This window comes from Chiloscyllium plagiosum, unplaced genomic scaffold, assembly GCF_037043375.1.
Source record: "Chiloscyllium plagiosum isolate Xiang-an unplaced genomic scaffold, Cpla_swu_hap1 HiC_scaffold_36, whole genome shotgun sequence".
Lineage (NCBI taxonomy): Eukaryota > Metazoa > Chordata > Chondrichthyes > Orectolobiformes > Hemiscylliidae > Chiloscyllium > Chiloscyllium plagiosum.
Window position 1 is genome coordinate 11146812 of NW_028270174.1, and position 18841 is coordinate 11165652.

Below are 18841 nucleotides of genomic sequence, written 5' to 3' on the forward strand. Positions count from 1 at the left end.
ACCCCTCAGCCTTTGAAGCTCCAGAGAAAAAAAGCCCCAGCCTATTCAGTTTCTCCCTCTAACTCAAACCCTCCACTCCCAGCAACATCCTCGTAAGTTGTTTCTGCACCCGCTCATGTTTTACAACATCTTTCCTATAAAAGAGCTGACCAGAACTGTACACAATATTATAAAATTGGTCTTATTATAAAAGTGACATCATTATGAATGTCTGACTGAGGTCTAAGACTCATAAATGCATTAGTTCAGCAGAGGTTCTGTTTTAGTGAGTGCTTATTTTGCTGGATGGTTGATATCTTTGTATAAAAACATTATCGTATGTTATAGTGATTTCTTTTGTTAACATCTGAATTTTTAATTGGACAGATTTATGAGGTAGGAAGAGGTTAAAGCTTCTGTAACTAATGCTATAATTGCCTTGTCTGATTGCCCTTATAAATGTGTCAACCATTCTTTTGAAAGAAAAGTTTTGAGAGGGTGTTTTTTTTTTCTTTTCTCATGGCATCTCAACACTTGCACTGTTAATATGTGTCCCTAGTTCTATGGTATATATTCTCGGTGGGTGGGTGGCAGGGTGTGGGATGGAGATGGCAAGGGAGATAGTGAGGAGTCATGAACATCATGAAAAGGCAGTGAGGGGGCATAAGGGGCGAGGACTTGAGAGCCTAAGAGCTTCAAACGGAGGAAGGTAATCTAATCAACCCATCCTGACACTCAATAGATGATTAGTTGGATTACTTCTTGGGTTGGCAGGCTATCCTGACCCTACCTTCCTGGAATAAACATTGGGTGTACCATGGCCCTTACAATGAGTTTTGGTGAGACCAAAATTTCCCACCCTGATAGTGAAAACCCTGCCTCATTATAAACCCTACCGCTTTATTAATATTTGATGGTTGTGTTTTTCTGTACATTTCTACAAAGTATTGTGTGAACTGTACATCAATTGAGTTAAATGTATTCAGGATAGTGGATACTTACCAGGAACCGAATGGCATACAGAAGTTACCTGAAAGAAGCAAGGTTTTTAAAAAAATGTTGTTGGAGGGACACAATGAATGGGAATCTTGCAAAATAAAAGATGTACCTTAATAAAGTCCAGTATTCTTGCCTCAACCATTGGCTATCTACATTTTGGCAGTCTCATCTGGTCTCTTTTCCAAAGTGCATTTAAAGGCTTATTCTATTAATGGCTCATTAGAATTCCATGACACTTTTCAGCAAAGTGCAGGGGAGCATCCCAGTCTCTTGAACAATGTTCATTCTTTGATCAACACCTGAAGATATCAGCGAGCAATTTACGTCATTGGATTTATGAAGCTTTGGTTGTCATGTTTACTAACAAAACAGCGACAGTACTTCAAGAATAATTCCCAAGAACATCCTAAAGTGTTGTATAAATAGATTTTCTCTTTTCTATTTTGCGATGGCCAGTGCAGTCATATTTCAAAAGGGTTTAGTTATCTTGGTTGCAGAGAGATGTGTGGTGGTCTAAGACACAAAAGGAAATGCCACATTCTGTGCGAAAGGCTATGATTTGAGGTTTGCTTAGCATGAATCCTATTCCATCAACTCACAGCCTCCCTCAAGTGCCTAGAAGGAAAACCATTAGATTTAAATAGGAGACAAATAGCACTTACACGTTGCTGTTCATTGCACCATGTGGTGAAAAAGAAGGCATGAGCACTTAGACCAGAGGGGAACCCGCAACTCTTTTCAACGATGTGAAGAAGATTGTATTTTTTTTTCCTGCAAAAAGCAAGAAAAGCACTCCCTGAACAAAGAAAAATCACTTACAGAATAAGAATCATGCCTTTGATTTTTTTTCTATACATCTGCATTTTTAAAAAAGCCTCACTTCAAGGTGGTTCAACAGGATGAGGCTTCAGCTCAGAAAATTTGCACTTAGAGCTGCAATTTTAGACAGACCTAAAAACTTTCTTCAGTTGAATGGGTTTTTGAGCCACAGTATTAACCCTCTAACTTCTGAAGCTGCACTTGCAAAAATACCCAGTTACAAAGTGGCCAAGTCCAAGACCTTCAGTGTTAATTTAGTACCTTGCTTATTCAGGAAAGCTATTATTGAGGCAATTATATCGAAGGTCAAAAAGTGCCCAATTGCAACAATGCTGATGGGTAAAACCGGACATTTCAAATGGATCAGAATTCATCTTTCCTTGCTTTCAAAACTCTTCAGACGGAGATTCCTGACTGGCTGTGCAGAGTTAACCCAGGTTGGCATGTGTACAGTTGATGCAGAACTGCTGAGGCTCTGGTTTATGGTTCACTCCCAGAAGAAAGGGCGCATGGGCTAATATCCCTTCTCCGATGTCTGGACTCATCATAAATCCAGGTTGGCACATTTCCAGCTTTGCAATTTCTCCTCTCTAACCAAATAACCCTGAAAGTAAACTGCAAAAGGACAAAGCCACACACACACACGTGCACACACTCAAATTGTGGATTCACCTGCTCTTCCTCCATAGTGTTGAGGATTTGTTCAATATCAAAAGAGGATTTCAGTAGGCATTAAAATGCTCAACATTAAAAAAATAGTGTGAAGTGTTACTCTCGTAAGCAGCTAAACTGTCGCAAAGAGTTCTGAATGTGCAGCACAAGCCGATATTGCTATATGACATAAGTGTTTTCACTAACAAGACGAAAATATCAAATACCTAATTAATTCAAGTCCTTTCTCAACTCCTCTCCTCTGTTGTGCCTGACAAACCATTAGAGAGCAACGATTGTGCATACATCAGTCCCTTTACAGAACATGAGCATTGAAGTGATGCAGTGTCATGGTTAAGTTATTGAGTTGACAATCCATCTAATATTCTACAAGGGTTCACATGGCAACTGTTGGAATTTAATTTCAATTAATATGAACTGGAATTGAAAGTTAGTTAGTTTCAAGGTGACTGATAGTTGGCTCTAATCAATCTCCACTTAAAGGGATATGAATGATTTTTTTAAAATGCAAAGATAGATAGATTCTGGCCATGAAATGAACACCAATTGCTGCAAAAGACTCTGATTCACTGATTCCCTTCACTTCCCTTTATCTGCCATCCTTACCAGGACTGGTCTACATACCACACAATGTGGTTGACACTTAACTGCCCTCTGAAAATGTCCTAGCAAGCCACTCAGTATTTGGATCTGAAAGAGTTATTATTTAACTGAGTGCAATAAGCTACACTCTCTATTACAATATCACAATGACTTTATGAGAGTGAAGAAACAACTAGTAGGAAAGAGACCTGAAACTAAGGTGCTCTAATACACTTGATCGCAATGTTTAAAAATTCACTCACAGCATGTAACAGTGTGTCTGGGCCAGTATTTATTGCCCCTGAAGAGGTGGTGGTGATCAGGAATTTTTGAACCACTGCAATCCACTTGGTTTGGTCCTCATTTGGGGAAGACAATGGCCTAATGGCATTATTACCAGACTACTAATCCGAAATAGGTTTCAAACATAGAAAATAGGAATAAGCCATTCAGCTCTTCAAGCCTACTCCACCATTCAATATGGCTGATTTTCCAACTCAGTATCAATTCAAGTCTTAGTCTCAGGATTTATACTACATGAGGGGAGTGCGCTGATTGGAAAGTGGACTCTGATTGGCAGAGGAACATTGGCACCTTGGTCAACAACATGTGCATGCGCACAGCATCTGTTTCAATTCAATGTAATATGCAACAACTATCCACTGGCTCATTTCTCTGGGCAATGCCTTGACCATTTAGAGTTAACCTGCCAGGTTTTATGTTTAAACAGAGCATGGTAGTTAACTGTCAGGCATCATTAACTGGTGCACTGTCCGTGGCATCATCTCTACTAGAGTCTGCTCGCCAACCATCCATACAGTATGTAGTCATCTCACAACAGAAGAGAAAGAAAATAAGATTGTGTTCTGCTGTATTTGTTGGGAATTGTTCAAAGTGCAAGCCAAAAAAAATTCAACAAAATATGCTGTATTTCAGCATTACTCAAGGATTAATTCAGAGAAGTTTGATTAAAATACATGAAAACGTTAAGTCAGTGATATTTCATTGTCTTTGAATAATTCTTTAACTTTTCCACATGATGTGGATGTCAGTAGCTATGTTAGCATTTGCTGCCCATTCTTGAATATTCCTTCAAGTGGGAGTGAACAGCCATTTTAAAGTACATGCAGTCTGGTCTAGCTCAAGTAGACCCAGGTTGCTGTTAGGAAGGACGTTCCAGGATTTTAACCCAACAACAAATAAATAACTATTTTAAAATGATAGAAATGACCTACAAAGCCATTTTCTAGATAGAGCAGGCCACAACTGTCAGTTCCTTCATAATTTTTTAACATTGAATTCTATTCAAAACATATATTTTTAAATGTTCTTCTAACCAGAAGAATGAACTTTAAGTGTTTAAAGACTCTTCAATGCAGTTCTTTGAGGGCCAATCAGCCTAAATGTCAAATGATGATTCAGAGTTAATCTTGTGGTACAGTGGTAATGTTCCCACCTCTGAGCCAGGAGGTCCAGGTTCAGAGGCATATCAGAACATATCTGAACAGGTTAATTAAAAATATACCCAATGACTTTTCCCCTCATGTGATGCTTGTAAATATGTCAAAAAGATCAAACAAAACTAACCCAAAGAACTGCGGATGCTGGAAATCAGAAATAAAAACAGATATTGCTGGAAAAACTCAGCAAGTCTTGCAGCAGTTGGGAAGAGAAAGCAGAGATAACATTTCTGATCCAGTGACCCTTCTTCATAATTAAATTATGCAGCAAATGCAGTTGTTTCAAAGTAAGTCATCAGCCATTAAGTCATTTGTGACATGATAACAAGAGAAATGCAGGATAAATTCAGGACCTTCCTCCAACTGATATTTTAATTAGTCTGTTCAGATGTGTTATAACACACCTCTGAAAACCTGGGTCTTCTAGCTCAGAGTAGCGGCACTACCATTGTCCCACAAAAGCCCTGGCTTTTCTTTTATAAACCAGTTGGTAATAGCTGCACATAGATGAATATCTTTATTGAATGGCTAGCAATCACAACCAAAATGTTTTGCATCTTGTCAGCTAGCAAGTATGTTACCTATTTATTTTTGTACCAATGTGCATTACTCTAATGCATGCACATTCAAGTTCCATCTGCTGCTTCCAAAGCTCATCCAATTAATTTGTCCAAATTGTTCAAGATGCAGCTTATCACCCCTGTGGAGGTGACCTGGCCATCTAGCTGGAGGTCATAGGGAAATCCTGTCTATGTAAAGAGCAAGTTCCTTTTATGTGCTATTTTTCAGTACAAGATGTTCACATTCAATGTATAGTCATAACCCATTGTTAACCCACACATTACTTCAAATCTGTAAATAGTTAACTCAGTAGATTAATGTAAATGTTATAAGCAGCACATTAAAACAATTTATGGAGACAATTGAACCTCAGATTTAAAGAAGGTGAGCACAAAACTGATCCTCAGACTACCCAGAGACAGTGTGTCAGTATTTAAAAAACACACAAGCATACTCTACTCTGCTATGCCATCTACACAATTTGCGTCTCTGGCTCACTGTGGACACAAATGGGGCCATCAGAGGTAGGATGAAAAGCCAGGCATCCTGTTAGTGTCAAAAGACAGAGGAAATCAGAGCATGGATATCCCTTAGTCTGCTTGCTACCAAACAGCATTCATTCTGTAAATCATTGCAGTAACTTTTTGCAATGCTATGCATGTGTAAAAATCTGAATAATATATACAAGAGTTTGCAGAGTATATATAAAATATAAAAGGAACTTTATCATAAAACCCCACAGTATCTTAAAATAAAATGATATTCCATGTGTATTAAACACGTCACATACTAAGTGCCAAATATAAAATAAAACTCACCGCTGTATTTATCATATGATTTGCACTGTGTGGATTGGAAAGTGTGTTAGCAATGGATTTGGTAAATCTGAAAGGATTAATAATCAATTGAAATTGTTGAGAATACCCATTCTATTCTGGCAGTCGTTCACTGAAGATACAGTAATCATAAAATATCTGTTCAAACATAAAATAAAATTCAAAAGAGACATCACAGTGCTAGGTGGCATGTAGCATGCATTTTCTGTCTGATTCACTGTAGCAATTAAAAACTGTTACACCTCCCCGGTGACTTCCTCACATTGATAAGGTCAACAGCACAAATGACCCTGGAACACAACCATCACTAAGTCACATATCATCCTGCCTTTGTAATGTATCACCATTAGTTCATGACCATGGGGGTTGATACCTCTAGAATACATGGCTGAACTAGTGCCTGCATCCTGAGGATGCATTACAAAACATTTCTGCAGAAGACATGTGCACTTCTTATATCTTTTGTTTTTCCTTGATCTCATACGTAGACACCAGCTACTGCATGCACGTTGTGTCCACAACTGCCAATCGATTCACACTACACAACATTTCATTACCAATGTGTGTCAACAACTTTCATTTCTATAGCACCCTTAACTTGAAATGTTTCAATACAGTCCTGAGCCACATACGCAATTATTAGGGTAGCATCCAAAGAGCTTCAAAATCAATGTTTCGGGCAAAAGCCCTTCATCAGGAATCGTCGATTTCGAAGCTCCTTGGATGCTGCCTGAACTGCTGTGCTCTTCCAGCACCACTAATCCAGAATCTGGTTTCCAGCATCTGCAGTCATTGTTTTTACCTCCGCAATTATTAGGGTAGTTAACCAAGGTTGTGTGTGTGCTGCTGGAAGAGCACAGCAGGTCAGGCAGCATCTGAGGAGCAGAAGAATCGACGTTTTGGGCATAAGCCCTTCATCAGGAATCAATCCAAAAGCAATCCTTTTCTGGTAGTAAACCAAAAGCCCCCATTGAGATACTTAGGGGCCAAAATGAAAATGTTAGGGAATGTCTTAATGCAGGAGAGCAAGGTAGACAGACTGAGAGGATTAGGAAGGGGAGTTCCAGAGTATGAGACCTCAGAAGGAACAGTCACCAATGGTGAACTTAATAACAATTGGAAATGCACAAGAAGCAAAGATTAGAGGATTGCAGGAATGTCTGAAAGTTGAAGAGCTGGAGATGATTAAATACATAAGGGAGTAGTGATGCTAGTGATCAGAATCAAAGTCTGGCCTTTACATGATTTGGAGATGCCGGTGTTGGACTGGGGTGTACAAAGTTAAAAATCACACAATACCAGGTTGTAGTCTAACAGGTTTAATTGGAAGCACACTAGCCTTCGGAGCGACACTCCTTCATCAGGTGATAGTCCAGCGTCGCTCCGAAAGCTAGTGTGCTTCCAATTAAACCTGTTGGACTACAACCTGGTATTGTGAGATTTTTGGCCTTTACATTGCAGCTTAAATCAGTGCTCTTAAAAACATTCCAGATACAATGAACTCTTATTTTTAGGTACTTTGCCTTACACTGGAGAAGACAACAAACATTTAAACAAAGAAGCTATATGAGTAAATCTCTTGATCGGTATGTTATTTTCCCCCCACACCGTACACCTTTCAGAGCAGGATGAGATCCAGGAAGTCCCTGGGTTACGAACGAGTTCCATTTTTAAGTCTGCTCGCAAGTCAAATTTCTATGCAAGTCGGAACAGTTACATAAGGTTCACATCCAGCATCAATTAGTCAAATGTTTGTCTTAGTATATTGAAAATATTTTTGCTAAAATATCTTAAATAATAATACAGCAATAATCATCATCATCATCGTACTCCCTTGGGCCAACGGACAGCTGAAAATGCGCAGTGTTGCGAGCATCGCGCAAAGTAGTCCGCCTATTTGATAATACGAACCATTGTATGTAACTTGACTTTTTAAAATAATAGGCTTTACAGAGGTCATTTCGCAAGTACGGCGTTCGTAAGTCAGGAATTCATAGCCCGGGGAAAACCTGCACTGCAAATAGAACATCAGGCTCTACTGAGCGAAAGCACAAGGCATAACAGCTGAACAAGCGGCCAGCAACAACTCAATGAAGGACAAATAGTAACTTGGCATGCAGAGTAGAATGCACATGGTAACGGAAGGTTAAAGGAGAGTATTAAGGGTGGGTAGGATGAGGTCAAAGGAGGGATTTGAAAGCAAGGAGCAAAATGTTGAAGTCCCCGTTGGTGTACTCATGTCACAGTCTCTGTCAATGCGACAACCTAAAGCTCACCAGTTTTGAAGAGGTTGACAGCTAAAGGAGCAAACCAAAAGGTGAACCTTTGCACATCAAGACAAAGAATTATTCTGAAAGGTATTCCCTAGAACCCTCATCTACAAGTGGCTCAGTATAAATTTTGGTTTGACACTACTCCCAAAAAGCGCCTTTCCACACTTTTTTTTTTTACATTCAAGGAAGGTCAAAAATGCAAATTGTCATTCTCGAATGCTGATGACCTAACTACAGTATTTAGGTGACAAAGGGCGATGTGATGCCCAGATTTGGAGGATAATATTCAGATAAACTAGGGGAACAGCACCTTATTTCTCACCTAGGCACTTTATAGCCTTCAGGGCACATTACTGAGATCAACAAGTTCAGAGCAGGAATACTAACTTCGATTTTAATTAATCACCCCCTTTCGTGGGGTAATTCTGAGAGGACGGAGAATTACACTGACAGCCAGTCAAACTTGCAGTTTGGCGCACATGCATGTATGGGAAGTTATATATGCTAACACACAGGGCCCTGATCTTTGCATACAGAAAGAACACAGACTTGCATAGAGCCAGTTCAACACCACAAAACGGTTAATAACTATTCTCTGACTCATTTCTCAAGGCAGTAGCTTGACCAACCAGAGACAACTGCCGATTCAAAATTTAAACAAAGTCTGGTAGTTAACCTCATTAAATGGAGCATTCTCTGTGGCAATGCCTCCACCAGAGGCCACTTGCAAACCAATCCCCATTCTCCTCTCACTCAATGTGTTGGTTTCCCCTTAAATTGGAATTCATGCAAATTGTCCTGGTAAATGCAAGACAAAATGTTTTGACAATATATGTATATTTCCCAACAAACAAATGTCCTACTTTTACTGGGAAGCGATCCACAGACACTATGCTCCTTTCCAAAGCACACAGCGATGGGATTTTGTACAGCAATACTAAATATGGGAATGATTTTTTCTAAATTAATTAGCAATCACCACATGAATCCCACCAAGTTAAACTAGTTAATATTCTTATGCTAGAGAAGGCACCTATTTTAAGATAGCATTGTCAACGGGTCTTGGGGAGGGGCACAAAAAAAGAGGCCTTTTGCAGATTCTCTTGCAGGACGTCACCTCAGGACTTCTCAAAGTATTCAGTGGCCATTGATGTCCTTTATAAAATTAAACTTAAAATCAATCACTTGGGAACTACTCATCTCAATTTACAATATCTGCCAAAAATAGACATATATCAGTCATTATTATGTTCCAATTTGTTTTGAAATGCTCTTTGAGTCACTTAATAACTGATCAAATTGATTGATAGAAACAACAGCTTTGGTTGCCACGGAGCTCTGATTGAGTTATATCAGTCCTTGGTTTGCTCTCACAGAGGAGTCATGAAGGTTTTCAAGTCTCACGATGGGGTCACAATGGGAAAAGGTTACGATGACACTGATCAAATTGTGCTCAAGTCTTTAGAATGAGGCTTAAACCTATAATCTTCCAACTCGAGAAGAGGATTCGGTCTTAAGGAAATGTTTACCGACTGGCACATCGGATAAGATGCTGGTTGAGGTTGAATGCAAATGTTTGAGACATATGAGTCTGTACAGGTACTCACTGCAACAGTACTGTTAAAGTAATACAAAAAATGTCAAGAAGAATGTTTTCTTTTTCCTGAATGACTGGATACATAAATAAGCAGTGCAGAGACTTTAAAGTCTACAAAAGCTTACATATAAATTGTTCCTTTAATGTCAAGCATTCCAAGGTTTTTCACAGAAGTGGCACTGAAGAAAATCTGACACTGAGTGACAGAAGGCAGTATTAGGGCATGGTACCAAAAGGTTGGTCAAATGTGCAGCTTTCAAGGATTTGATTTGATTTGTTGGTGTCGCATGTACTGAGATAAAGTGAAAAGTATTGGTTTTGTGTGCTATACAGACAGATTGTACCATACAAAGTGCATAAGTAGCAGAACAGAGTGCAGAGTGTTACAAACACAGTGGGTGCAGACAGAGAGATCAACATTAACATTTGAGAGGTCTGATAGCAATGGGGAAGAAACACGAGAGAGTGGTCTCCTCTGTGCTGTAACAATTCTGGAGATTCTCAGACAGCAAGAGGGAGATAAGCTTGGGGAGGGGGTAGGCGTAGAAGGGTGAAGGAGGAATTTGCTGCATCAAAAGGTCTGGTGAACAGCATTGCCATTCGACCAGGTAATCTGTTTCCGGATGTTCGATTGAGAGTTAAACATTGCAAAGTTGTGCCATAGAACATTATATCTCCAAAGCAAGCAGGCTCTCATCTGAATGATGGCACTTCGAAACAGTGATTCCCAGAATGGTGCGTTGTACTGTCAACCTAGATCCAGCCTCCCCAAGGTGCAATGTTGGGGAGGTGGGGTGTGTGGTATGAGGCAGCTATGGTTGCCACAGAGCTCTGACTGAGTTATATCAGCCCTTGGCCTGCTCTCACAGAGGAATCATAAAGGTTTTCAAGTCTCGTGATGAGGTCACGATGGGAAAAGGTTACGATGACACTGATCAAATTGTGCTCAAGTCTTTAGAATGAGGCTTAAACCTATAATCTTCCAACTCGAAGGCAAGATTGCTACTGCCAAAGCCAAGGCTAGCACCTGAAAGAATATAAAGCAGATTTGGGAATAGATAAGCTAATGATTACTGCTTTGCAAGCGCCTACATATGTTTTTAAAAATGAGATTTATAACAGAACAGGAGAGAAGGAGCAGAAGAATATTTTTAATCTCTACAACAGGACTCTTTCAGTTGACGAGGAAGCAAATAAGCAATGAAGCAGCAACTGTCATGGGAAAATGCAATGTAGTCAGAGCTAGCATTAGGGGAAAGAGAGGAAATATATTCCATCAATTAACAAGTACATTAGAGGAGGTTGCAAATCAATGTGAGTAACTGAGTAAGAAAATACTCTTGCATGAAGTAGGATACATGTATCATTAATGACAGAGTTAAGGCTGGGAAAACAATAAAGATGAAAGAAATTGATTAGAAAGCCATAACTGGAACATTGGGATTAGCACTGTAATAAATACTCCTTTTTTAAAAAAAACACGTTTGTAGAAATGTATTCCGAGAAAACAGATGACAAAGGAAACAGTGGGACTCCTAAATAGTCTCCAGGAGGCAAGGGGGAGGCGCATGGTAACAGATGATTAGGGCTCGGCAGATGTCCTTAATGACTTTTTTGCATCAGTGTTTACAAATGAATCTGTGCAGTGCCTTCCCCGTACGGGTTTTGAATTTCACAGACAAGCAGAATAAATCCTGATAGATATATGGAGATTAGCCACAAAAGAATAAAGATACTAGAACAGGTCAAGGCTGCCTAGTCCCATCAACGTCATGTAAGATATTAAAGGAAATGGAAGTGGATTTCTGAAGGGTACATCAAGGGACAGATCAGAGAATATAAAAAGGTTACACCAAGGGGACTGGAGCAAGGCAATTTTGGCACTAATTTATAGTGAGGTGTGGAGGGATCCCAGATAATTATTAACCCAAAAGCTTGTCTTCATTGTAGAGGAAAGAATCACAAGAGAACAGTGAGGCATCAGGGGAAATAATGTATGATAATAATGAGCCAAGGTTTTACAGGTGGCACCTGTTTCTTGACTAATCTTTGCAGGATCTTGAAGGGTCATGATTGAGTTGACAGAGGAATGCAGCAGATTTAATATTTAATATATCTGGACTTCATTAAATCTTTTAATACAAAACCATGCAAGAGATTATATTACAATGTGTGTAAGCACAGGGTTGAGGAGGAAAGCTCATGAGGTGAATAATTGATTGAATCAGTGGGGGCAAACGTATTGCTAAAGGCAAGGCATCAAAAATGGCAAAAAACAGAAGGGTGGGGTGGCAGGGGTGGTTGATGCAATAGTGTAAGGATTAGTCTTAGAACTGGTTATGTTGATTTTTGTGTTTATTAATAGATGAATGCATCACTAGCTGGGTCAGCATTTATTGCCCATCCCTAATTACCCTGGGAAAGGTTGTAGTGAGCTGCCTTCTTGAACTGCTGCGAAACATTTGTTATAGATAAACCCACAATGCTATTAGGAAGCAAGATCAAGGATTTTGACCCAGCAACACTGAAAGAATGGCAATAATATTACCGGGTCAGGATGGTGAGTAGTTGGAGGGGAATTTGCAGGTGTATCCCATATATCTGCCATACTTGTCTTTCTAGATGGCAGTGGGCATAGGTTTAGAAGGAGCCTTGGTGAAATTCTGCACTGTGTTTTGTAGATGGTAGACACTGCTGTTGAGTATTAGTGCTGCAGAGAGTGGATGCTTGTGCATGTGATGCTAACCAAGCAGACTGCTGTGCCCTGGATGGAGTCAAGCTTCAAAAGGTGCTGTTGGGGCTGCACTCATCCAGGCAACTGGGGGATATTCCACCACACTCATGACTTGTGTCTTGTAGATGATTAACAGGCTTCAGGGAGACAGGAGGCGAGTTATTCGCTGCGAGATTCTTGGGCCAAACCTTAACCTTTCATGGCTTAGTCTGGAGTTGTCATTTTTTTCTGCAGGGACTCCTGCCAAAAACATCCAATGAGTTTTCTTGCCTTATTGCCAACCTACTCTGCCACTATGTCATCTCTCATTTCAGATACCGGCTCCATCTTGGCTGATGGGGTGCTATGGGAGGTTAGACTCTCTTCCCCCAGGGCCAGCAGCAGAGGCCACAACACCGGACCATACTGCCTGGTCCGAGGTGGGCAATGCAATCTCAGCCATCTGGAGGAATGCACAGCAATGTCAAAGATCCCAGGCAGCTGACCGAACGTTTCCAATCCCTTGGACTGTTTATGGGAAGCTGCCCTGGTAGTACTGTGCTGGGACCGCCTCAGCAAAGGCTACCCCCTTAACTTGACTGAAGACAGCTTACAACCAATAACAAGCTTCCTTCCTTTGTGTCTGTGCTAAACAGCAAAGAGACACAGAAATAATAAGAATTGGGTGTCTTTGAAGGGGCAAAATGCAAAAAGGCAAGACAAGGCAGGGCAGGGGTGCTACAAGCATCCAATTAAGCTCTCAATGTGTGACCACAATGACAGAGAGCCCCAAAAAGCAGCTTCGTGCCATCCATGAGCTGGGTTTGTGTCACTGAGCACACAGTGTCCTTGCTGCAGCATTACAATTACTGATCCATCTTGCTTTGAAGTACAGCAAGTGTCCTGTTAATGGGTTGGAATGTGCCATGAGGTTTTTTTAGAGGTTGGTACAGGTCATTGCCAACATCCATGGACATGGAATGTACATGACCAGTGTCCATGGAGGATGCCCAAAGACATTGGCCCACTGTCGAACACAGATGTTGCCTGAAGCAAGCAGTGAGCTAAATTTAGCAGGCACCCATTCTGGTTTCTATGTCATGTTTTCTCAAAAGTTAGCTGGTTCGGCAAGTTTAGTAAAGATAGAAAGTTGAATATTAATAAAGGCAAGTTAGGCCATCAACCGTCAACTGACAACTCACTGCTACCAAGGGAGAATCACACCACAGGTAAAAGCATACAAAAATGGAGCAAAATGTTCCTGATGTCGGGATGTGCCTTGCTGAACCTTTTGCCTGATCTGCCACAAGTTTTGTTGCAGCTCAATCACTTAGACCCCTAGCCTCTGACCTGCTCTTGTAGTCATAGGACTTATACAGCCAGTCCAGTTCAGTGTCTGATCAATGGTAATCCCCAGGACTTTCAGGGTAGAGGTTCGAGCAATGATAATGCCATTGAATATCATGGGACAATGGTTAGATACTCTCCTGGTCATTGCCTGGGACTCATGTGACACTTGTGTTACTTGCCATTTATCAGTCCAAACCTGGCTGTTATCCAGATCTTGCTGCACTTGGATACAAATTGCTTCAATGTGTGCAGAAAGTATGAAATAGTACCCATAATTGAATTCTCCAAGATTGCTAATGAAATCAAACCAGGTACAATACTTTTGGGCAGGTTACAAGATTGATGTAATAACTAATATACAGAAATACAAAGCCTGGAAATAAGGGACATGGAAAAGTGGGAATTCAAAGTGAATGGAGCCATAATCTACAAGAATGATTGGCATTTTCCCTATCCCAATATATTAGGCACCAATTGGAAATTAAACTTCGACCCTTCTGTGTGCAGCTCAACAGCTTTTATTAATGCATGAGGGACGTTTCTGCCCTTTGTTAAGAAAGAAAAATTAATCTGTAAAACTCATGGGTTGCTCCTCTACCTGAGTAAGATACCCATATACGGATAATAAAGTAGTACTGCTTCTAAACATATTGGGAAAACTGGAGAGAACCCAGAAGATTAATTTGTGTGATGTGAAAAATCTATTCATCTTTCACCAGAGCACTCAATCAATGTGAACCAAACAGCTGTCCCAGCCATTTAACATCAGAACGAACAATTGCTTCACTATTGACTTGGCTAAAATCAACAAGTCGTCCTTAAATGTGCTGATATTTGAAAATACATTTTATTTATGAGGTTTGTCATTTATAATGTTAGGCATGCGCTAAATATTTTGTATTTGATATATTCTGCAATGTAGTTTTAGAATAACTGCACACACAATTAATTATACTTAATATTCCCGTTAAATGATCCCAGAGCAAACTGAAAGCAGATTAGGGTTTTCTTATGGCGCCAAGAGGGTGTGTTATCTAAGAAAGCTTTCATTCTCTGCATTAAATAAACATTTCAAACTGAATTTTTCCACACAATGGTACCTAAATAAGAGTCTTGCGGATATTAGTACATGGATGTTCTTCACAAAGATCAATGTATTACTGTCCCTCCCTTGTCTCAGTAATGCACAATGATGTCAAAGTTGACAGTTTTATATGATCCACTTATTTGAAAAGGTAGTAAACTTGAAACTCCATGTGACCTCTCTCCTTTTTCCTTAGGTATCAACTAATTAGGAAGCTATTTTCATTTGTAATGGAAGCCAAGACCCAGATACAAAAACCTTCACATTCCTTCCTCCAAAGAAGGATTAGGCTGAGCTCAGAAAGCTGCCATTTGTCCCAGGCATTTTGCTTCGCTCGTTCAAAGAGATGGTGCCACGCTCCCATGTGTTCCCATGCTCTACTTAATTATTTTTCCTCCTTCAATTACTCCAAAAGATTACTATTGAATCTGCATCCACATTTCAAATTTTAATCATTTGTTGTATCAAAAAAATCCCCTCATGTCACCTCTCATTCATTTGTAACTCAACTTAAATATGTTTCTGAATCTCTAGTTTAAATATGTTTTTGTAATTGAATCTCTAGTCAGAGTCAAGGTTTATTTAAGTATGTGAACCCTTCTTGCTCCTAATCATCCCCATGCCATTTCCTCTTCTGTAACCTCCACTAGCCTAAGAAGAACAATCCTAGTTTTTCCAGCCAAATCAAAGTACATGTAATTCCTCACCATTTTGACCTTTCTGGTCAACTTAGTCTGTGCTTTCTCAAAAGACTTTGCATTCTTTCAAAGGTCTTAGAATGGGAAATAAGTCTGGAGCTGCAGGGAGGGATCCTGTGGGGTCTAATGTTGCCCTTTGGAGAACTGGCAGGAACCCCAGGGTTGGATGGAAGAGGGAAGTGGGGTGGATGGGGGTGATGAGGGAAAATGGGACCCGATTAACCAATTCCCCTCAGGCACCTAAGTGACTTCCTTCAGGTTCTCTCTGCCAAGAACTGCTGACAGATTTGAGGGCAACAGCTGTCAACTGGGGGACCTGCATTTGCTAGAAGCACAGTCATCCCAGAGTCATTGCGCGAGACAAAACCGGGCAAGGATGGGAATCATGGGGTGGTGAGGTCAGTTGGGAGGAGGGACTGGGCATAATCCTACTCCCTCTTCCCAAAGGCAAGGTGGTGGCTTTCAGCAGCATCCCCTTCCCAATACCAGGGTATCTGTCACCAGGCGCAGAGTGCTGATAATAACAGTCCTCCCTCAGTAATCACTGACAAAGCCACTATAATGGTTCCAAGGACAATGGACGATAATCTGCTCATGACAGAGTTGAATTGACATCCCATTGCCAGTAACTGGGAATCCTACCTCACCCTCTTCTGCCCTCCCACATAAAAAAGATAAGAAGTGGGTGACATATTGCCAATGCCAGGTGACTGATGTGGGGTCTCCCTCTCAAAACCATGTGGGCTCAGTAACCAAGTTTCCTGCCGCAACACACAACATTAAATCCAACCTGGGATTGTTCTGAGATTATAGAGATCAGGTAATTCCATAACCAGTTACAGCCATGAAGCAACTCTGAAGTACAGTCACTATTTCAATATACAAAAATCCCAATTTTACACACAGCCAGGTACCTCAAACTGCATTAAAGACAAGTGAGCAGTTTCTGTTTTGGTGGTGTTAGTGGAAAAATAGATGTCATTAAGGACATTAGGGAATTCATCTTTTCATAGCATCACAGAAACCCTGCAGTGTCTAAATAAGCCATTAGGCCCATTGAGTCCATACTGACCCTCCGAAAAGCATCGGACCCAGATTCACTCTCCCCTACCCCATCCCTGCAACCTTACATTTCCCATGGTAAATGCACCTAATCTTCACATCTTTGGGCTATGGGAGGAAACACACGCACACAGAGGGAAGAATGTCTGCCTGTGTGACGTTTGCACAGTCATCCAAGATTGACCAGAGGGCAGTTAAGTCACAACCATATTACCATGGGTCTGCAGTCATATGTAGGCCAGAAAAGGTAAAGATGGCAATTTCCTTCCCTAAAAGGACTTTAGTGAATCAGATGGATTTTTCGGACAATTGACAATTCATTTTATGCTCGTCATTAGACTCCTAATTACAGATTTTTATTAAATTCAAATTCCACCATCTGCCATGGTGGGATCTGACTTGATGTGATGTTTGAAAGCATGACCTTCTAACTCAGAGATGGTAGTTTGATTTAGTATTTACATTAATGATTAATCAGTTGCAACAAGTGCTAAGTCTAACTTCTGCACACCAACTTCACTGGAGGTGTTCTTAGCCAAGGTGAATTAACAGACGGCGTTCTCGCCTGCACACACGTGCTAAATGCTGTGCATCATTACAAAAGCTAAGACCACCGCATGGAGACACAAACTGCAATCATCCTATTGCGGAAGTGAAGTCCAAAGCTGTTTTTTATGAGGGCATAAGAACTAGGAGAAGTAGTCGGAAGTTCAGCTGCTCAAGTCTGCTCCACTTTAATACGATCATGACTGATCTCATCTTGGCCTCAACTCCACTTCTATGACTGCTTTCTATCTCCTCCTCAAAATTTATTTAATGTCCCAGCATCCACCGCACTCTGGGGTCATGAATTCTACCGATGCACGACACTTTGAGAGAAGTAATTTCTCCTTGTCTGTTTTAAATCTATTCCTCCTTATCCTAAAACTATGACCTCTCATTCTAGATTGAGGAAACATCCTTTCTACATCTACTTTGTCAATCCCCTTGAGCATCTTCTATACCGCAACTAGATCTCCTCTCATTCTTCTAAACTCCAAAGCGTATAGTCCTAAACTGCCCACTCTATCACAAGACAAACCCCTCATCTCTCAAAATCAATCTAGTCAAACTCTTCTGAACGGTCTCCAACACAACTAAGGAAGGGGACCAAAAATTTACAATGTGGTGAAGTTTCACTAATGCCTTATGCAGTTACAAGGTGAGAGGAGAAAGATTTAAAAGGGACCCAAAGGAGCAACTTTTTCTTGCAGAGGATGGTGTGGGTATAAAATGAACTGCCAGAGGAAGTGGTGGAGGCTGGTACAACTCCAACATTTAAACGAGCTGAGTAGGAAAGGTTTAGAGGGATATGGGCCAAAGTGCTGGCAAGTGGGACTAAATTAATCTTGGACATCTGGTTGGGATGGACAATTTGGACAGAGGGTCTTTTTCCATGCTGCACATCTCTTTGATTCTATGATGACTCAAACAACACTTCCCTATTTTTGTAGCATACTCATTAAAGTAATAAAATGCTAAAATTCCAATTATTCACATTCAATTTTTATTGATGTCGATAATGACATTGTTAAATTTTACCTGAGACACGTATAGTGAGAGCAAGCGAAAATCAGGAATCCTCTCCCAGATTTGAAAAGGAACAATTGACTTTTAATTTGAAAGCTTACAGCAACTGCTGTGGTATCTCCTTTCAGCTTGGTTTCAGTCGTGATGTCTTACTGCTGGAGGAGTTTGTACAGAACTGCAGCACCCAAAGAGCAGGACCTAATCTAATAAGGACCATCTTTTTATCAGTAGCTAATGCCCTCTTAAAACCACTTCATCAAATTAGTGTTCAGAATAGGCTGCAATAACATAACACAATGAAGTAATTGCATCTCCAACCTGTCCCAAAGTCCCTTGTCAGCTATTTTCAGAACAGGTTTAACAAAGATTAAAAACTGCAAACAGAATATGCTATTGATAGAGTTGTACTGGTAACATGGTTACTAAAACAATCTAAGATTCATTCTACATAATGTGGGCCTTAAACAATCATTCCTCCTTGACAGATGCAAACAGCTGTCAGCTTAAAACAGCCAAAATGTTCATTCCCGTTAAGTGCACGACTGTCTTGAAAGCAAATTTCTAGCTGCAATGTCCTATTTTGGAAA

At 40.4% G+C, this 18841-nt stretch overlaps 1 protein-coding gene across 9 annotated transcripts in view; it reads right to left on the reverse strand.

The window, feature by feature from the left end:
• ccser1 (coiled-coil serine-rich protein 1) overlaps window positions 1-18841 on the reverse strand; it is a 1301473-nt gene that overhangs the window by 1193530 nt on the left and 89102 nt on the right. The gene's annotated exons all lie outside the window — the stretch shown is intronic.